This window comes from Aphis gossypii, chromosome 2 (genome assembly GCF_020184175.1).
Source record: "Aphis gossypii isolate Hap1 chromosome 2, ASM2018417v2, whole genome shotgun sequence".
Classification (NCBI taxonomy): Eukaryota; Metazoa; Arthropoda; class Insecta; order Hemiptera; family Aphididae; genus Aphis; species Aphis gossypii.
In genome coordinates, this window is record NC_065531.1 from 50240541 (window position 1) to 50264008 (window position 23468).

Here is a 23468-nt window from a genome sequence, read left to right on the forward strand (position 1 = left end):
CCGACAAACCAATTTGTTTTAGTATGACTAATCAAAATAATGAAATTTAATTTGATATGAAACCAAATAATATACTATAATATTATTTAATACAAACTAAAAAAAAAACACTTACTCGGCTGCAAAATACGTTAGGTTTCTTCGTTGGGTGGAAGGTTAATTGTAGGTAGGTACCTATAATAACTAATAAATATATTAACTACATAACTCTATATAATCTTCCAATGAAACTAACCGAACCTACTCATAATATATAACGCGTAAAGTACATAAAATCTTAGTGTACAAAACGGTAATAAGCACACTTATATTATTTATCGACAGATTGTGTTACAACTTAGTTAATTTGCTTACTACTCGTATGCATTTTGAAGTATAAATATGTATGTAATCAATCATAAAAAAATAGTTAGTAAACAATGTTTACACTGAATAATATCACACAAAGTTGGAAATAATAATATAAATCTAATATTACAATAGTTTTAAATACTTATGTATTCAATTTCATAAAACGTGTCAATTATAATTTTGTATAGCTATACTCTAATTAAATTCTTTATATATTTTACATACATCATATATCTGACACAACAACGGACAAAATTGTCATCATTCAGTTGTTAATGCACAATAAATATTGTAATAATATTCAGTTTAAATTTAAAGTATCTGAAGACTGTAAGTGTCATCCTAATCATTACTTTAATTCACATGAAATCGACATTATGGAGCATTTGTTGTTGAACCACTTTAAAAACTTGTTATGAATATAAACATTATTTTCTATTAATTTAAAATTATATTTTACTAGCTGTCACCTTCGTGCTCCATCCCTGTGGATAGAGTTGTTTGCAAATTGTGGGGCTGTTTTTTTGTCTTAATAATATGTATTTATTTCGAATTTCGATTATAAAATGCTATAAAGTGTAAGCATAGCTTATATCTACGCAAATAATTGTAATTTAAGGTGTTTATAAATTCTCATAAATACACTTATAAATAATAAAAACAATACAATTTTTTTTTCACATTAATATCATTATTCTTATACCCGGGAAATATATAATAATATTATAAAGTCGTTAAATGAATAACAATAATAATGATTATTAAACAATAACATTGGGAATAACATCTCTGGGTCTTCGTATCATACAGCCAATCAAAGCGCTACTAACTTATATAGGTACTACTTTTCTATTGGTTATTATTATTATTGGATACGTTTAACTTATCTTAACTACTCTAGTCTCAAGATTATGTTCGTCAGTTGTAGTTAGAACGCAGTGATCTATACTTCAAATCCCGTAGGATCGTTCAAAGCACCGAGCCGTATTGTCACATCTCATATACGTCGATATATTATCGACAATAATAATTGATTTATCGTCGATTTTATATACACATTCTGAAGTGGGTCGTGGGCGATTGCTTAACTATAGGTACGCTTTAAACAGTTATTTTAATATATTATACGTCGAAATTCAAATTTAACAGGAGAGACACAAAACTTATTTTGTGTAACTATTATTATGTTCCCTTTTCGAAATTAATAAAACAAAGATACACATACTCTAGTTACAATATAAGAAACACGTAGATATTATGTTTCATTTTCACACTTAGGTAATAATGTGTTTAGATACAAATAACATATTTCTATAAAAATTTGAAAATGTCATAATATTATAGACATGTTTCCTAACAAAAGTGGTACTAAAACCTCCAGCAAACTTTCTGGTATAACAATAAAAAAAATGATGACGATACGTTTAACGGTGTGGATTTATATGCGTGATAAAAAATCGGGACTTGCTTTTATACTTTTATAGTATAGATTATTATAATGTATTGTAAAAAAAACATATCTTAATTTTGGATGCTTATATATAACAATTTTAAAAACTATATGTTTTTAATCAGTCGGTCGATTATATTTAGCGAGTGATGAATTTCGTGATGAACAATTCGGTTTGTATGGATAATACTGCGTAAATCACGTGGGAAGATTTATCGTTTATCGATACCAAGTTCATCTCTGGTTAATATTTGAAACCTTTATTATACTAGTAGTGCGTTTATTATATTAAAGATCATACTCGGACAGTGTGCCACGTTTATGAGTACACATTTTTGTATTGTTATAGACTCAGTGTCGTGGTGAAAAAAATAGTTTTTTGTTTAGAAGTAGTTACCTATTTAAAAAAAAAATTAATTTCAGTTTGAATTAAAAAAAAAAATTGGGGAATAAGTTAAATTCAAACCGTAATTTTAATACGAATAATATTTATCTTATGTTACTAGTATATTAGTAAAATCTCATATCTTTTTTTTATACTCAATCTTACTATTATATAAATTATAAAGAGACTTGAATTAAAAAGAGTTTGTTTGTTTGTTTGTTTTAAAAGATCTCAAAAAGTACTCAATTGATTTTTGTACAGTTTTCACTTATAAATAGGTCTAGACTCATTCTCTATAATTTCACACAACCCTACTTATGTTGATATTATTACTAGCAACATCTACAGTAAGATGTAAAATCTAATTTTAACATTTATATCCAATTACATAATTAAAATAAAACTAATTGTTTTTGCTATTAGATTTAATTTTTACAGATTACATGTTAATATTTCAAAAGGTTGTCTCGTATATATGTATGTTTATATATTATATATTATAATAGTGCAAATGTATTAAAATATTAATATTTTGCAATACAATTCACGTAATAACAGGTTGTTTTTCGGAGAATTTTGATCCGTTCGATTTATGGTATATATGATATTATAGTTACTGTAAGATATAGGTATGATGTTTAAAATATAAAGTTTCATTCAACATTCTCTTATCATAATTCATTAAATGAATATTATGATTGTCCATGAAAGTAATAATTATTGAGTTATATTATTAGATATTTTTTTATTGATATCATTTTAAAATAAAATCAAACTAATTTTTTTTCTTTAGTTACTGAAAAAAAATATTTTTTAAAAATATATATTAAGTACACTTACAAATATACTTAGGTAACTATTACTTATAACCTTGGGTAGTATTTTAAATACTTAAATATGTATTGGAATACTCGGTAAAAAAACCGCATTAGACTATAAATACACATGTTCAAAAATTATTTAAAGATAATTATAAATACTTAATTTTTTTAATGATATTTTTTTCCTATAAATCAATTTTAAACGGAGTGGTAAGGCAATTTGCCTGTTATACATTATAGTCTTGTCGAGAATTGTTTATCTATTATTTCACAATAAGCTACCGACTATTCCAATCGACTTATTACAAAATTATTGTCTTATTACATTTCAAGATATCCTCCAAGACGTTTTAAGTCGTAATATTGATGTAGCGGTTTTGAAAATTTAAAATGATATTAGAATTAGAGAATTATCGATCCACTAATTTTAAAATCGATAAATAATATAAAATAGTTTATAATACATTTTAAATAAATTTAAAATCAATATACAACCAGACACCCGTTTTATTAAAATTTTGTTTTAAATACGTGTGAACGTTTTGAAATGACGACCAATAGAGCAATAAGTAGGCCGTATCTCAGTATTTGTTGCAGTCTATGGTTTACAGTAAAATATTACGTAAATAATAAGGTTTGCATATTATATTATATAGATGCGAAGTGTTTACCAACCGCAGAGTATACGTATAACTAAAACGTCCATAATTTTTTTTTTTTTAACATTCTAATCGGAGCGAAGCGGCGAGCGGGATCTCATTAAATTATAAAAAGGCATTTTTTTAACGTTCCATGAAATATTGATAGTTTGTTTATAGTATTATTAGCTGAGTGCCTATACCGTCCGCGTACTTCAATCATAAAATAGTGTGCTAAAAAATGTTTATTAAATTAAAGTTTTTCACGTATAATAATATGCATTTTATTGGGAAAAACACAATTATTGTTCATTTTTAAATACGTCAGCCATAGATCTGAAAACTATTAAACAACATACGTCATAAAAATAGAAATCGGATAAACGAATTGAAATATTAATAAAATACTATAGTGATTAGTTCTATAATTATTATATTAAAATATTTAGACGTCACATTATATATCGTTATTTATTTCGACAAGAGTTGAGGATTATCACTGTTGGAGTTGTGATTTTAGGAAAAATAAAACTGGTTTTTAATCTGGCCCTTGTATAATAATATTATTCATCATATCGACGAATATAATATTATTATATTTGATATGAAATTGTGTTGCAAAAGAGATTTTGAATGAGATTTACCGGTTGACTGGATCCGAATGCGGTGTTTCAATGGAACAAGTTAAATATTAAATTACATGTTAATTATTTAAAACGTATTTATTTATATATTTTTAGATTTTAATCAAAGCGAAACTAGATGCTTTATCTTTTGACACCGTATATTATAGTATAAGTATGATGCCTGTTTTTTTATTATCATTTTTTTTTTGTTCCCTACTCATAGTTGTTAATTGCAATCACGCTGAGAACTTCCTCCGATTACATTCATTTTTCTATTATTTTTGAGATTATAACGATTTTACGCCGTGGCCGAAGGAAAAATTATTGTATTCTTATTTGCCTATAGGTACTTAAAATTTCCCGCACATTAGTTTTTCAACCAAAATAATATATCAGTGTCTAAAGACCTTCAAGCACTTGAACACATTAATATAATAATTGATTTTACAAAATAATACAACGTACCGCACACAATACTATGCTAGTAAATGTGAATACAATTAAAAAATTATCTAACACAGTCAATAGTTACGCAATTATAATGTAAAATGTTTACATTCTATATCATTTCTATCTTGTAATTCTTTGTACCGACATGTATTTATACAGTGACTTGAGAATTAATTTTCTATGTAAGAATAAGACTTTAATCAATCATGATTTGATTTTTTTTTTTTTTTACTTACAATTTTCAAATCATGAAAATTAGTATTATGTCTCGATAAGATTTCACCTGTCTTGTAATCAAAAACGTACGCTGTAGGTATTTTTATAGGCATTGTTGTATTATAGGTAGTATATAAATTAGTTTTAACTTTTAATTTTTTTTTTTTTTTAAGTTACGTTTCGAGAACTCACATTTTTACCGTTAACATTAATTATATAAGTATAGTCTTACTGGCTAATAAACTTGGGGCCTTTGATTTACTTATTTTCCACGTGAACAATAAACAATAATTTAAATATTTAAATTTACATAACATAGGTTGTTAATTTTCACTGCAATCTCTGATTTTACATTGCAAATTAGTTTATTGTGTACATTTTCACAAAATATGTTGTGCACATTTCAGTCAAATATTTTTTTTACTTACATTCTCTACCTGTATAAAAGTATCACCATAGAACAATAATTGTAATTAATTATAGAATTTTTGACATTGACGAATAACGGTCATTACCTAAATATTATAATATAAAAGTAAAGCACGTGACACTGTAACTAGTGTAATCTATACGCACCGGATACATAGAATGTGCTCAACATCGAAATGTGATATAAATTTATATTTTATCTAGGTACTATTTATGAATGCATATGACAAAATATTCATCTTACTGTAGTATTTAAAAAAATATAACAATTTTTAATCGTATTAATTTGTCAAGTAGAAGATATTTTCAGTTTATTAGGAGATATATTTTTATATTTTACCGAAATCAATGAACTCTGTTAGGTCAGTGTTTATAATTGTTAAGTAATGGACTAGTTAAATAGTAGTAGCGCGCTGCACCTAATCATGGAAGTGCGCCTTGGAGGCAGCTGACAACAGGTGCACCTAAACTTCTACTCGTGTCTGGCAAACGTGTCAGTGGGCCAAATTATGCAGGTTAGACTGCCAGGAATTCATATAATATCGGATATTATACAGATTCTGTGTATAAATCTAAATTTTTTCACGCTCGTATTATGTATTTTAAAGATTCAGTTATATTTATAAATTATGTAAAAGCAATTAAAATCAAATCATTTTTATTTTCTACAACAAATACATAGACATTGCCGCATAAGTGAATATTTGGTTGAATTTTTAGGGTGGCTAGAATAATCAAAATACAAAATATAACAGTAATATTAAGTTATTATAACATTTCTAGAATACATTTTCAATTTTAGGGATAATCGCACTTTCTGGGGATGTACTTCTCATCACCGCTCAATGATCACCTATAGACAATATATAATATTATACATAGTTACCCGATTATTTAAAATATTCTTATAAATTATATCTGCTACATCTATTCAGATGCACACACATCGATAAAAGTTTATAGAAATTTATAATAAAAACATTTGATAAAATACAAATTATAATACATATATTTTTTTGAAAATTGACAAAACTTATTGAATCGATTTTTAAATCGTTAAAAATGTTTTTGATTATCACACAAATTATTGTTCTAATGTTTTCAATTTCTTAGTCTAAAACTATGACGTTTACTACAGTTTTCCCATAATTAAAAAATAAAAAAATGATTGTTATCATCAATTTAGCCTGACGGTAATAATTAAAATTGAAGGACAAAATTGTATTTCTTCAATGTTAACTTAAATAAATTACACAGTACATTTAAATACATTATTATAAAAAATTATTTATTATTGTTTTAAAAATGTGTATTATTATTATTTTTTTAATTGCATAAGTTTCTAATAGAATAAATTATTAAATAAGTTTCGCGAAATTAATTGCAAATTATTTTAATTCTTATACATTTGAATTTATTATAAGATACTACATATATATAATAATTCAGAACATAAAATTACTTTTATACCGATCGTCTATCAATAACAATTATCTATTTTATTAATTAAAAATATTATTATATGATTACCTTTAGTAGAAACCAAACAAGTAACAAGTTTTAATTTATAGGGCGTAGTTAATTTGCGAGAATAACAAAGATGCGATATCAGAATTCGGAACGCATGCTTCCTTTTGATAATATTATGCATTATATTTTGCGCTTCGTCAAACAATCACACCCATATTTTCGTTTAATATTGTTGTAAGCATGTGCAATTTTTCGGTGTCGTTGTTATTCATCGGGTATCGTCTAGAAAAACAAAATTCGTCAAATAACGTGTTCAATTTACTGTTCGTGAACACTTTTACAACATTAACTGCGCGAAGATTTGAAGACTTGTAAAACTAATTATAATAACCAACAACACCTTCGTGGAGAATAGGCTGCACAACTTAAAATATTTTCGATAATTGTTATAATTAAAATAATACATTGCTCTTTGGTTGCTTTACGTTTCGTATAAGCGTAGTTTGGAATCAGTTTCTCGTGCATGACCAGATAGATTAATAAAGCGATCGCTTGAACACGAGTGTCGTAGATCCTCGTTCGGGACGCAGCGCGTGGATCACGGGTTGAGAAGTGTTGATGTACTGATCATGATTTTCAAAATTCTGTCGAGGTAGAATGGTCAGATTAATATATTTGATCGTTTGAGGTTTTTACTCAAATGTCGTGATACAGCCACACGTTTAATTTTTTTTCTATACATATACATATTTTACGCACTTCTGAGATTAGATTCCAATAACGCGTGTTTGCTATAATTAGGGCCAATAATCTACACAGTGCGAACCGACATATCATATGATAATAATTATGTATGAACACGAATTATTAATAAATATTCTTCGGATACGATGCCGAGTAAGAGATGCGGTACGGTAATATGACCGTTATACTTCCCGCGAGGTTAATGCAGATTTTATGGACATCTTGACACACACTACACACAAAACGCTATTGTCATTGTGAAACTTTTTTTTCGATTTATGTTTTAGGCTAACAGCTAACAAACACACTCACACACAAACACTAATATAATATAGTAATATGTGTATAAATCTAATTAGAATACATATGCATTCTTCGTGTAAGTAACAAAAAAAAAAAAAAAAACAACGCGTGAAAACTATTGTTGTCTCGTTAAAAAATGCCATCATGCATATGACACGTTGAATATTATATATTATACAAACACACGTCCGGGATATTATAATAGGTAGGTATGTGTGGAAGTGCCGTAGTGGTATAATTTGAGAACGGGTGTCTTCTCGACATAAACATTGAACTGCATGCAGATAGTGTAATAATAGTTTTTGCATTTATTTTTTTTTCTGTGTTTCTTATTCGATATGAGAAGTAGGATGGAACAGTATAGTGGAGTATATTTTTTTCATTTGGAAATATTATTTTCGCAAAGTGAATTAAATTGTTGATTTTTTCAAGCATTACAAATGTGTAATTTGAACTCGGGTATTTTAATTTCCAAACGTTTGCTAAAAGTAAACTTCAGTAAAAAGTAGATTGAAAAAATGATTTTGCATATATTAATTATACTAAGTATTGTTTTATTTATATACAATATTATATAATATCTATTTATATAGTATTATTTAAATTTATAAAACAAGGTTACAATTCTTGTTTGACAAGAGTAACTAAAAAATAACAGAAATGTAATATTAAATAATAATGTGATTACCTAATAATACATAAAAAAATATAAATGATATAACTTATTATAGTGTTCAAAGTATTTATAATATTTATATAATTATCTTACAAATTTAATTTATTGATAAATAACCATCTTTGATAACAACTTAAAAATGAAAGAAATGATTATTTTTATAATTAAAGTTTGAGTTCCACTTAAATTAAACAATATTATATTATTATAGTCTTAAATTGTAGCTGTGGATATAATTTTTTATATAAAAAAAGTACTGGATTGATTTTGACTATTCGAGATTTAATATAACAATATATTAATCTAGTTTTTTTTATTGTTGTAATTATGGCTTACCCAATATTATAATAAAATCATTACCAAATATTAATAAGTTTGTGCTTGAAATTCGCATTAAAAAAATGTACTTATTCATATCCGCTGCAGGTTAATTGCCCATCTCGGTGTTATTTATGCTCGGGCAACTCCCGGTAATGCAACAACTAAAGTTTATAGGTATTAAATATTTACGTATCTATTACTTTAAAATACTAGTTATTAAGTCTGTTTTACTATGCGTATTCCCATTCTTCGATGTGTTTCATTTAGCGAACGATGCGAGAAATTTATCGTCGCAATTTAACGTTTTCCAAATATTTTCCCGTGAAAAAAATCCATCGCAAAATATATCACATTACAACGCCGCCCACGGGTATTATCGTTTCCGATGTCGACGAGTTTAAGTATTTAGTATTTTAGTATTTAGGTACCGTGGTTAGATGACAAAACATTTTACACCGCCGCCGGTGAGATCTAACCCTGCTATAGCTTCACCCAGTATACAAATTGGGATCTGCGGTACATCCGGCTCAGAGTTTTGTCCTCTGAAATCTTAGATGATGGACATAGGAATTAAAAAAAAAAGATTCTTGAAAAAATAACGACGTGGGTCATTGACGATTTCTCCGGATATAACGTCTCCGCGGTGGACACTGCCGCAGCAGCAGTTTCGCCGGCACGACTTCACGGCGGAAATAAATACATAATATAATATTATTTCATTAGTATACTATATTACAATAACGTTATTTCAAAAACAATGACTGTACATTATATTCTTCGAACGATTCGGGCGCTGCGCCGACCATCGGTCGCTGCAGTCGCGGAGAGGCGCACGGGGGGGAGGATGTTGCAATTTCAAACCCGCCGACAATACTATATTATAACCTTATACACACACATATAAGTGCATTATAATTGCACACATTCGTTTGACGGACCGTTCACAGATTATAGGGTTCTTTTCGTTTGCGCGTGTGTTCGCCGAACGCCTTTGACGGACTCGCCGGGTTCGCGCCGACCGCAGACAGATCTGCGCCCGACGCGTGTAGTTGTATCGTGTGTATATAATAATTATATTTGCGAGTTTTCTTCTTTCGTAATATAACTAATAAGCGGCGTCTGATGGCGACGAAGACGTACCCATCTCACACGGCGCATTATAATGACGATAATTACAATAATATTATAATAACACACACAGTACAAGACCCGAATTATTGCCGTCCGGCGCGTAATGACCACGTATCATGTGTGTGCGGGGGATTCCGCCGACCGGCGATTATCACGAATTTTACCGTGTAGAAATCGTCTGCGCAGACGACCGAAAGTGCTTAAAAATATTTACTTATTTATTTTTTTTTCCCCGTTTGTCGATGAGAAGTCGTTACGTAAGCACACGTCGTCGGTACGCGCGTGTATTTCGTTCGAAACAAAAAAAAAAAAAGTAAACGGAGTCTCTAGGGCCGTTGCTCAACGAAACTTTATAATATATTATTATTTTACTGTGCACCGCAAAAACGATGATATTTCAGTATTGTACACGGCCGATAAGAACGAGCTGAGAAACACCATATACTATAGCGTGATCGAATCGCGTTTATTATTAGTCGCTGTTGTGGTGGTCAAATTAAATAATATATTCATTACATAATACGACGAATTATGGAAAAAAAGAGATTTTTTAAACATATTTTACTGTTTTTGTACATTGCCGCTCATGGTTAACCCTTGTTAATATTGTTACATCGTTATTTTCACTGTTCATTTTATTCCGTTCACCTCTCCGACGTTTTACATACATATTGAGTGTTTTTAAGAACGCTTAATTGTTATTCTTTTTTTTTTTCTGTAGTCTGTTGTGTAATGGGTTTAGGTATACAACGAACATAATATTATTATATTATACACACATCATGCGCAGTACTTCTGCTTCTCAATATGGAAATCCGTAACGTATGTTACAAACCTATGTAATATTAATTATTGTTAATTAATAATAATATGAAAGTTGCAGTCATGTTTACTGCTTTGGGTTATAAATTGTGTGCAATATTCATCACATTTTATAACGCCTATATGAATATTGTACATTTTAACAAATTATAGCTTACGAGACGTTAAAAGAAAAAAGTCGATATCGTGAGTATAATTTTTTTTATAAACACGGTATTTGTATCTTTAAAATTAAAAATAACGATAAAAAAGATGTAATTTTTCATACTCCAGTAAATAAAACCCATTTACTATTTTTACAATATAAACTAATGACTTTTTTCCACGAAATTAATTAAAAATAATAAAATTTTCCATCATTTCGATTTTTCAAGTATACATATTTTTACCGGCTATTCTCAATCTTTTTTCCTTTTAACATCCAAGTACATTTTGAAAATTCTCACTTCCCACTTAACCTATAACAACACTCGAATTGTTTACTTATCAAAAATCAAATATTATTTAATGATAATAATAATTACAATTTTCTTTTATAAGCGAGATTTTTTTCGCGCACAACCTATGAACTTTCAGCAGGTTGAAAATCGCTGCCCTTGAGACACGCGTAGTTATTGTTTCCATTGAATCGAGTGAACTGCTCAAAAAACAAAAAAATTAAATTAAACTCTGTGTACCGGTCCACGGCAATAACGCGTGACATAATAACACAATATCATAAGATATTATATCGCAATATGCTGTTTTTAGAACTTCGATAAGTAAAAAAATAGCTGTACCGGTCTTAAAAAAAAAACCCGTTTATCTTGGAGGTCCGACGAAAAAAAGATGTTCGAAAGACGCTGCGCTTCTATATATCATATCGAAGATGTTATCGTGCTGTATCGGCACATTACGTATTATATTATTATGTGGTACATAACATTATAGGTGTATTATATCAACATATAATATTATTATTATCGCATTGATAGCAGGTAGGTATAATAATATAGATAAGTGTGGCGTCTGACGTTTCTGCGGAATAGCTTTTACGTCGTTGACGAGATCCAGGAAATATTGCGTCCGACCCGAAGCTACGTATTATAATAATATTGTGTATATGGATATTAAAATTATTACACAGTATTATAGTTGCGTGGCGTGACATTCTCGTTTATACACGAACGGTACGAAACTATGCTCTGGAAAGTGATTTCACACAAGTCTGATAAAGTCGCGTGTAAGCGTCTGTTTAAGTGTAATCTATACTTTGATAAAGATTCAATTTTTTCCTCGTCTCGATAGTTCAGTGATGCGTTTCCGAAGTGCATAAACCCATACACGGCACGTGCACTATATTATACTATATTATATTATTATTATTATTATTATTATTGTATGTAGACTATACATAAGTCCTAATTAGGAAACGGTCGTCTCGTTCGGTTTTCGAAAATGGTGCGATAATACATAATATTATTTATATTACGCGTGTCATGTCGTTATAGTAATTGTCTGCCCGAATATAGAATATTAGAATTATTACGACGGTCGTTTAGGCGGATCCTAACTTTTTTTTTTACCTGAAAATGGATACAATATTATATCGTTTGGGCGAGTTTCGTAACACCATTGATGGGATAAAATATTAATATCTTATAGATCATAGATCATCTGGGAAAGTATTATAATCTATACACATGTTTTTAACACCAAGTTTTAAGTTGTACAACGGTTGTAGCTGTATAGACTATAGGTAATAGTATTTATTTTTAACTGTCGCGTAGTTACACATAATATACCGTATTATATTTAATATATTATGATATTTGAAAGCGCTAGATCATTATCGACAACTTAAAACAGTGGTTGGAAATTTTTTTGGACTCTGAGGTCACATTCAAAAATTAAAAATGTTTAGTTTTATTTTTAAAAAAAATTTTATTTACCATGTAAAAATATTGCAATTGAAAAGATACAAATTAGATTAATTTGTTTGATTTATTGTATTTTTTAAGTCTTAAAGTTTTACAAATCAAACAATTTTTTTTTTGAAATATTCCAAACTCAATAGTCTTAAAAATTCATTAAAATTGGAATAAAAATATCATTACTCAAATATGGTGTACTATTCTTGTGCAAAAACTGCTTTCCGTATATTATAAGAACTAGTAAAAACAATATTTAAAAATTCACTTAAATGGTAAGCACTTATTTAAAAACGATTCGCTCAAACGAATAAGCCACTGATTATGTAGGTATATATTATTTAATTATTATGGCATTGTAATATTTATTGGATACTTTTGATTTACTTCGATGATTCAATCATAAGTTGTGTCGCTTGCATATAATAATTTTATTGGACTATTTAGGAGTATGCGATTAAAAATGTTTTGAAAATACGAATTCCGAAACTGTTTCCAAGGAATTTATGGAAAAATTATCGTCTCCTTTCATGCAAATCACACTTATTCCAAAAATTTGGATTTATTATTTTTTAGATTTTAGCTTAAAAATATTTACAAGACAGTAAAGACGTGATATTCAACTAATATATTCTAAATATTTTTAATAAAAATGTTTAAATTTCAACTAAGTCCGTCATATAGTTCCCTCAATGTGATTAATACACTTACTCGTATAATTATTGCATCACGTAGTATTCGATTCAAAGCGTAACAGTACAACGCAAAGAGTCGACATTTACAGTCAAAGGCGATATTTAATTGTCGTCATTGTGTATCTATAAGAGTACATTTAATTATTATTATGGTATAAACCTATTTTTACTAAAAAAAATGGTATTTCGATCGAGGAGTAATATCATTTCTGTTGTATGAAATGCGTTATATTATTGTAATGTCAACATTGCACATATTATATCTAGCTGTTTCGTATATTTTTCGACTATGTTTTTAACGACATTTCATAGATGACTCATACTGCAACTGGATATACGTGGGGCGTAAATATTTATGTTTAATATATAGCCGATAATACGTCATTACGTAGATATACCTATATGTATAATGTATATAAACTGTGTTATGTTTTGAATGTGTTTTGCTCAATTATTAAAACGGACCGTATAATTTTCGTACTTACATAGAAGCTATAATATTATATTATAATACGTATAACTGCGCTGTTAGCTGTTAGCGTATTGAAATAGAACGGTCACCGCAAAGTAAATTATACTCGAAACGTATTGTAATTTATCTGATTTCGAACGGTGTATATCATTTTACTATTTACCTTGAAAAAGATATAATATTTTGACACCGACACTATACGGCGAGTGGATCGAAACTAATAGTTATTTCCTTGGGATATATATTATATATTGTATACTATCAAATGAAATATCACCTTTTAATGAGAATAATATGTACACAATTATATTTTTCTGTGGGTAATTGTGTTTTACAGTTGTACAATGCACGTGCGAGATAATTTATATTATAGCTGCTTAATATATCGTTTCAAGTATTGTTATTATTTGCTACTTTAAATCGATGTTTTGAAGGGAATTGAACTTAAATGAGTTTTATTTTTATTAATTTTAAATAGTTATACATGTCGTTCTCAACGAACGTTAGTTATTTCTACGCGATCTTAAACTTACGCGCGTAAAATATGTGTTCTATTGGTATGTATTTATGTTATTATGATTTGTAAATGTTTTAAATTTCTTTTTTATATCCAAACAAAAAATTTAAAACTGCAATAATATTCCACTAAATTGATATTTAAATATATTCTGTATACAATAATACAGTATTGTTTTTATTCAATTGTTTCTCAGATTATCCAATGACCAATTTTAACAGGATCCTCTCTCCACCAATAAAATCTCACTATTTGTATTGTTCCTTTGATACAGATTTATACAATTATGAATTGTATAATCTAAACTCCACTAGTTAATATAAATTTGACTTTAGTTAATTTAAATTTGTATAGCAACTATAAGATTTGATTTTTGACGTGATTTAATTTTGGGAAGACTTTGTGTTCCAAAAACTTCAGTGTAAATATTAAATTAATGTGTCGGTTTTAATAGAATATCGTTAGTACTAATTATCATATTACTGTAAAACGCATTTTTAAACAATTTTTTGTTGAATTGCATAAATAATATTAAATGAGTACTATTGAGATCATCAATAGTCACAACCAATTACTAATTAGTATTTTACTCATATTGTAATTATTGTAAATTATCTATGGTGTCAACTTCTATTAGCGAACGAACGATAAGCAACTACTTTAAATCTGAAACATAAAATGTTTTCTAGAAAGCGTTTAAATCAGCGTGAATTTAAAATTTTAAACCATTAGTTTATTCTTTGTTTTATTATAAAATAGATGTTTATCGTACTCTTGCTCTCGATTGGCTCACGGTAAATATTTTAATTCCGTTTTTGTACTCAATTAACTATTTAATGTTTGTTTAATATTTTGGTTTTATGTTTATTTTTTACGAATATACATGCCATGAATAATATGCGTATGGTTGTTATTACTTGTCACTTGTCAGTTATAAATAATTATAATGAACACGTTTTTATTATTGTACAAGTATAATAACACTTCTCGATTTTGTAAAACGAAGAAAAAATGTATGGTATATTTAAAAAAGTTATTTATTATTCGAGTATAAAATATACACTGCAAAGTGAAGTTAATACTTTTGATTTTTAACACAAGTTGTATTATATTGTATAGTCTTTAACACACGGCATGCATAACATCGACATTTTTTATACCTGCAGATTATCGAGATGTTTTTGTTCAATAAGCTAACTATTCTTCTTTTAACTTAGGTTTATTTTTCTTAGCAGTGGTCAAGCCCCCCTCCCCCGTGAAAAAAAAGAAAACATAAAAACGCTTAACGAAAACAACGTACGACATACCAATAGAACATCAAGTCATACTTTTTCAAGTCACCTATGTTTGACGTTTACATTTCGGACGATAATCGTATTACAATAACAACGCGTCGTGTTACCGGAAAAATTGTTTTTTAATCGGATCGTCATCGCCCACATGCCCCCCGAGGTACACATGTAGTCGTATTATATTATACACAAACACCGTGTATATACCGATACTTGAGGTCAAATGTCGTCAGCACCAACAGCAGCAGAAATGTAATACTTCAACGCCTATGACCTCCCCTTCTCACCAGAGCGAAAAGCCACCGTTTATATCCTCCGAGTATACCTACGCAAAGCGGTTTCGATGAAATTTGTTTTAGTTTTAGACCGTTTTGTGCGGTGGTCGCCAAGTGTTTCCACAGATCGTACTTAATTATACACATTATATATTATGTATATACAATAATACTATGTATATAATATATTATAGGTAGCAGTCACTCGCTCCCGTACTATATTATATACTTGTGTTAAAAAAAAAAAAAAGTATACAAACAACACGCGACGGTAATTCCCGCAAAAGTGCGATGATTTCGTTTTGGACGCCTCGGGGAGGTGGCAGTGGCGGTTAAGCTGACCTTGTTTGAAAGAGATAGTGAACGTATTGTATATACATATAGTCTCTCACACACTCGCGAGCGCATAATCATCATTGGATTCGAATTCTCTCTCTCGAACGCGTATTACTTATAGTACGTCAGATGATTCTAAAAGTGTGCGCCTGCCTACCTAAATGCATACGACAGTGTGTTTCACGTAGAAGCGGTGACGACGAGGGGGCAATTATTATCACTGGCAGGTAGGTAGGTAGGTAAGTAAAAACCGGCTGGCATAATATCATTATGCGTACTGTATCGGTGAACGGGTAGGAGAAATTTTGAGCGACGCGTGACCTACAAACGAGTCATAGAACCGATGCGCCGCAATACGAAGCGATACGACGATAATATATAATATATTAATATTATTATTACTGTATACGTATTTTATACGCCGGAAAAATGTCTACCCACGCACGTCTCACGTCCCGATGATTTTTCTTTTTGACGGATTTTACTTGTGTGCCGATTAATGATAAAATTATTGTCGTCCGTCGCCGTGTTCCATCACGATTGCTCCTGCAGTTCTACTCTGACCTATTGTTTTTATTAGTGTTATTGTCAAAGGGTTCCCCGCAGAGTGCCTTTCGACGGTTCGTACGTTGCGTTTTTCGAAAAAAAGTATACAAGTGTTCCAGATACTTATAAAAAGACAATATTATACTGTACGACCTGCAGACGGTTCACCCGGATTTTAGATTTTCTAAAAAACCTATTTTAAAATGTATAACGGTTAAAAATAAAAAAAAAAAACACTATACGTGAGTAATGTATGAGCAGTGTGTTTGATACTAAAGAGTTACGAAACGTCAATATCAGTCAACATTTTGAATTTATGAAATTAAAACATTTTTAAATATTGTAAACATTATTGGTATTGTGTTTACCAGTCTGCAGAGCTATTGTACTTAATGTTTTGATAATAAAATCATCATACGACGATGTTCTTGGCAATTGTGAGAGGGAATTAAATACCTATACAAACGATAATTATTACGACATTGTTTAAGCTGCATATTATTTAGAAAACTATGATAACACGACGTCTGACTATGGTATTTATACTACGACGGTATTATTATTTTTGAATGAAAAAAAATCATTAGTATACTTATACTCGTAATGTTTTTGTCTTTTGTTCTTACACTATCCAATTCTGTTTAATGTTGTCTTCCATTATAAAACTTGACATTCTAACAAATTACATTCGAACAACTGACCCCTTTTTATCGAATAAATAATCAAATTAGGTTTTCTAATCGTCGATTATTGACTATCGTTCTATCGGTCATTATATAACTATTCTAGTATCTAAAGAAAATTATATTAGGTATTGCTCTGAAAAACTGGATAGATGAATATTTTGAAATGTAAAAGTTTGAAAGGGAAAATATATAAATACGAAACGTATATTATAATATTATAGTAGTAAATCTAGATAAAACATAAAAATATTTAAATTATAATATTATTATTATTATTATTATTTGAAAAGCTTTCAGAATTGATAAAGTTCAAATTTTGACATTTTAGTCGTAAACCTGTTTGTTTTCTCTCATTAGCCAAATTGAAGTAAATCGAAACAAAATTAATAAACTGTTTAATTAATACGGTTTATAATAATAATTTTTGATGACTAATACATACCACACAACGAGTAATTTTTTTGAAATATTTTATTACCTTACCTATAAAGATAAAATATTTTAGATATTTATCGTTGAAGATCTCAATTTTATGTTCAAATAGGTATGACTTCAGTACGTGATTTAAAGCTTACCTGTATATATATTATTATTTTTTATGTAAAACGTATTTAATAGTAAAAACAGGGGAAGTCGTTCTGCTGTCTTCTAATAGGTGTCGAGTGTATCTCGTTATTGAGTAGGTCACTGTAATGAAAGTGTTTAATTTTAATTTAATTATAAATCATACTGCAAACTTACAACGATTCTGAGGAGCAGAAATGGTTTGTCAACTTGTATTTTTAATGATTTTCATTATTATATATTTAAACATATTAGTTTACATTATTATACTAAGTATTAATATTTTTTTTTCTATTTACAATGCGGTAAATTGTATAGGATTTTTTAAAAAAACAAATCGCGTTTGTTGCATTATATAATAACTATCATCTTATGATTTCATGTATAATAACTATAACTTATTATTATGCGTTGTAGTATGTCGATACTAACATACCATAAAAAGATAACAATACGTCCGTAGTATAAATATAAAATAGCTGCTTAAAATGAATATAAATATTTTGAAAATGTCAAAGTGAATTTAGTACCTAAATAATAAAATACATAATAATAAAAAGATTAAATTAAAACTTTGGTTGAGTTTGGTCCCTATCAAAATATATTTTTTTGAATTCTCAAAATATTTTACCCAAAAACAAAAATCGCATTATACCTACATAAAACGAAAAATTCTTGAAAATTCGAAAGATTGAAATATTTGTTAATAGTAAGAAGAACCAACAGTTTATTACTTTATTATGTTTATATAATATATATATAATGCTAATTGTATGCTTATAAAAATTTAGTCAAATTTTCAAATCTCAACTGTTATACATTATTGAATCTTTTGAAAAGCTTAAATTTCATATTATTTTTAAAATGACTGGGGATTTTTTACTTTTGACTCCTACCCTTACTCCCAAAAAATTAAATAGATTCAATTGTACATCAGAAACCATCCTTTGGCTGGGGCAAGATACGACGTATTACGCTACTTGTGAAATGCTGTGTTTTCCATCAAATTAATGGTTTATATCGGAGTAACATATTATATACGACGGATGTAATACGCTGCGTTTTCATCCTCAGCGGAAAATGCCAATCGGCTTGCGTTTTAGCGTGCGAAAGCCGAATTAATAAAAACGCAAACTCCTTATTTTATATTGAATTAGGTTGGGCTAAACTGATGACGGAAAACGCAGTGGATAACCCTGGCCTTTAAGTTACAGATCAAAGCGTAGGTATTTTGTAATTTTCCAAAATGTAATGAGTTGTACGAAAATAAAACCCATTATTGAATCAATATAAATTCATCGCCCTAATCAGAATCTAAAATAACCCATTTTTGTTTTTATTGATGTGTAAAATTATTTTTAACTTTTATCTAAACTATATCATTATCGTATTACGTGTATAGTTTTTTAGCCATAAATTAAACCATTTTTATATTTTTATAACATAGTTAAATTTAATGTTCGATTGCAGCATCCACGAGACTTTCCAACTCATCGCGTCACGCGTATATGGTTTTTACAATATTTTAAATACTCATATATTTTATGCTAAATATTATACGTACTATAATAAGACCCTTTCGATATAGACCGTTGTTACATGTGACCGATCGTTGGTCATAATAAACGGTTATACCGTTAATTATTAAGAAAAAATAAATTGGCAGAAAAAATGTTAAACATAAAATTGATTATTTTATGCGAGAGACTATTGCAACCTGCTTTATAATAATTGTGAGGTCATAGTACGATATTATTTACAAATTTTTGGGATGAGTGCATTACAATCGAGTCTCAACAACTCGAAAACCTCGATAACCCGAATTTGTATTTTTTTGTCCCTTGCAGTTATATAAATGTTATAAAACTCGAAAAATACATAGTTCGAATGAAATCCGAATTATCGCAATGACTGCGTATTACATATATTTTCAAACATACAATAATATGTATTATGCATAAGCGATGTAATATAGGTATGAGCTATACAGTCATTGTACCTGTATAATATTCCTATTATATTCCTTCTGCAGCGTAAAGTATACATATACCGATATACCCTATAGCTATGTAGAATTATTACAATAGTTGTAAGTATATTATGCGAACGAGATTCATGTAGACATCGTCGTAAATCGTAAAACGTTAATAATATCACGGGCAATCGGATTTCAGGAAAAAAAAATTAAAATACAATTTTTCAGAACGAGCGTGAAATCAACACGTGCAGTCGTGTAAAACAATCATAACGATTTAAACGCGTTTATGTGGCGCATACGTTTCGTGACGGCCAACGGTGTGTGCGCTATTCATTTATAATAATATTATTATAACATAATATATAAGTAAATAGTAAATAATATATATTATCATTATGCGCGATACGACAACGCCACGTCCGGTCAGCCAAATCGTTTATTCACACTCACATATCTGGAGTCCATTACACTTCACGATTTGCGAATTAATTTCGAATGAAAACGAAATTTGTTTTTTTCTTTTCCTCTAAACGTGTTTCCGCTGTGGCGTGTGCAACAGAGACACATTCGCTTATACGACGTATAATATTATATTTCCATAATAGGTACCTTCGTTCACTTCGTTGTAATATTACTTCTGTGAGTCGTGAATGCGGATTTAGGCTGCAGGGGGGCTGCGATTATTTTAGACAAAAAAATTGCCGGTGAAATTATCGTAAATGCGATTAATGTCACGAGTATTACACATTTCATAATTTCAAAACATTTTTGTAGCATCTCGTGTCGGTATATTCTCATATCGTAGTACATCATTGTCTCGACTTTACCTTGTCAAACGTTCATTTATCGTATTACAATGTGATACACGTGACGTTATATGTGATCGAGTGAAAGAAAAAAATAAAACGATTTCATGATAGGAATTAAAATTCAATAATTGATCTTTCAAGCGATACAAATATACAATGTTGTACAAAAGTATTGAGCTCTATACGTATAATTTCTTCTTAGGGATGCTCGTTTTTCGGTGTTATCAAAATCACGCGGAACAGTGTTTCCCCCGAATCCGTCAGTGGGTTAATGCAAAATCGCGACACGGTTATGCGGTCGCTGATTTTTAAGCGCTACGAAACCTAGGCATCGTCGTATAATATAATATAAAATGAAACATATTTTATTCGGCTACGAAAATAACTGATCTATAAACGGTTTTGTGGTTTTACGAAAACAATATTTTTCCGACCAATATTCACACCTAAATACATACAAATATAATGATTTACAACTGATTAAGTGATAAAATTGACAATAATATATTGTTATAATATTATGGCGTTGTATCGAAATCAATATCTCCTCCCCTTCCGCTTTTATATAATAATATGTTATACTGTAATACTGAATATAGTTAATACTTATTGTGTTTCACTCACAGGTGTATGAACAGGTGCAGTACATACGAGTTTTATTTACTTATAACTAACATCTTTACGTTTTTTTATTAGTAAAAAAGAAGACAGGTCGACCCACCCCCTCCCCCTCCCCGCCACCACATCAACTGAGTATATTAATGATGATAATCGATAATGATTTATATGATATTATTTAATTATTACAATATGTGATTGGTGGATACACTACAATAAAATTACAGTAGTGCTACACCGATTTTCCAATGGCATTGTCTTGTATTTTTTTATTTTATTTTGTTTTATTATTAACAGCGGGTGTCGCAATAAGAGCGATAATAATAATATTATTATTATTATGTATACGTAAATACGGGAACCGAATTAAAACGAACCAATTATAAAACAATAGAACAACTTCGGCCTCGCGATAATAATATATTCCGCATACACCACTTATACGTACATATCATTATATGCCTATATATATTGTATATTTGTGTGTAACTTAACACTATATAATGTTATAATACGGTCGTTTAGAGTGGTGTACACGAAAAGCTTACAATCGAATTCATTAAAGTATCAAAATATATAGAATTGCCGACGTGTACCTATCATTATTTTTTAGTGTTTCACACTTTGTATAAAGTATACGCCGCAGTGAACCAATACCTATCGTAAATAAATTATAATGGTCTGATGATTAATTATTATTACGTAAAATATGTCGTTGGAAACGCCCATTGGTTTTTTTCCTCGCACTGGCAACAAGCGATGGCCAAAAACACACTTACCTATCATGTACGCCCCCATTTTCAAAACCTAATTTAGCAAATCTTTCCACGCAAAAATAACTAATGCTCAATTTCTGTGAAAGTCTGACTAGCTTTTTGTAATTTCTGGTTTAGGTAGGTACGTGATTGCCGAAAAAAGTCATTGACATCTGCTCTGATAATTATTTTCGATAATATTTTATCGAAATGCTATTAAAATTATTTAAATACATATTATACTACCATATTTATTTTGATAACTAATATTAATATTGTACAGATAAATATTGAGATCCATACAAGAATAAAGTTTACAAAAAATAAATGTTTTACAACATTATCAAATTACAAAATTGTATAGATATAGACATTTTGGTAGATGACTTTTTACTTTTTAGCTATAATAATTGTCAAAGTATATATCACTACTAGCATTTTAATAATCCTTCATATATTCATAGATATTCTTCTTTAAATTATAAATGAAATATATATATTATATATTTATAAATATTTTTTAAATTATGTCAGATACGTTAAATAATTGTTTAAATTAACTACTTTTATTTATTATAATACTTAGTATAATGAAGAGGCCGTTTTCAACCTACGTAACAAAATTTAACACCACTATTTTTAAAATAAAGTTGTTTGGCATTTCAACTTTTGTGTTTTGGCATTCAACGACCCAAAGTTCATCAAAAAATTAAACTGATTGACGTTAAGCTGATATAACGTAAGCAAAGAGGACTTTAAAGTTAAGAATTAAACGATAACCTCAAGAAAATTCTTAAATCCAAGTTAAGCGACAGTCAGTAATGCTTGTCTAATTTTCATTTTATTCAGTATATCAGTATAAATAAAAATTATTTTGTAAACTTTGTACGAGTATCTGAGCATAAGAATATTTAATACAAAATAAACTTTTACTTCTATAGAAGTTATTTAGAGAAAATAAAAGACGTTATTAAACTGATATTATAAAATTATATTTTTTTTACGAAATTGGTAAATATGAGTAGGCGCATAACATATTATTATGTATAATGCTTTATTCTTAGAAAAAAAATGTCTGCTGTGCCACTATAACCATTACTCGACCGTCGTGGTCTTCACACGTCATTTAACCCAATAGAAAAGTCATATTCGAGAAATACGCATTGTTTAATTATACATATA

The 23468-nt window shown here is 28.8% G+C and overlaps 1 long non-coding RNA gene across 9 annotated transcripts in view; it reads left to right on the forward strand.

The window, feature by feature from the left end:
• The window catches only part of LOC126549666 (uncharacterized), a 75163-nt gene that overhangs the window by 13888 nt on the left and 37807 nt on the right, over nt 1-23468 (forward strand). Inside the window, exon 3 of one of the 9 annotated variants that reach the window (XR_007603780.1) lies at nt 22873-23144. The exons of the other annotated variants lie outside the window; for them this stretch is intronic. This is a non-coding gene — a long non-coding RNA (uncharacterized LOC126549666). Of the gene's footprint in view, nt 1-22872; nt 23145-23468 lie in introns of those variants that run through there. 9 annotated transcript variants of the gene reach the window in all.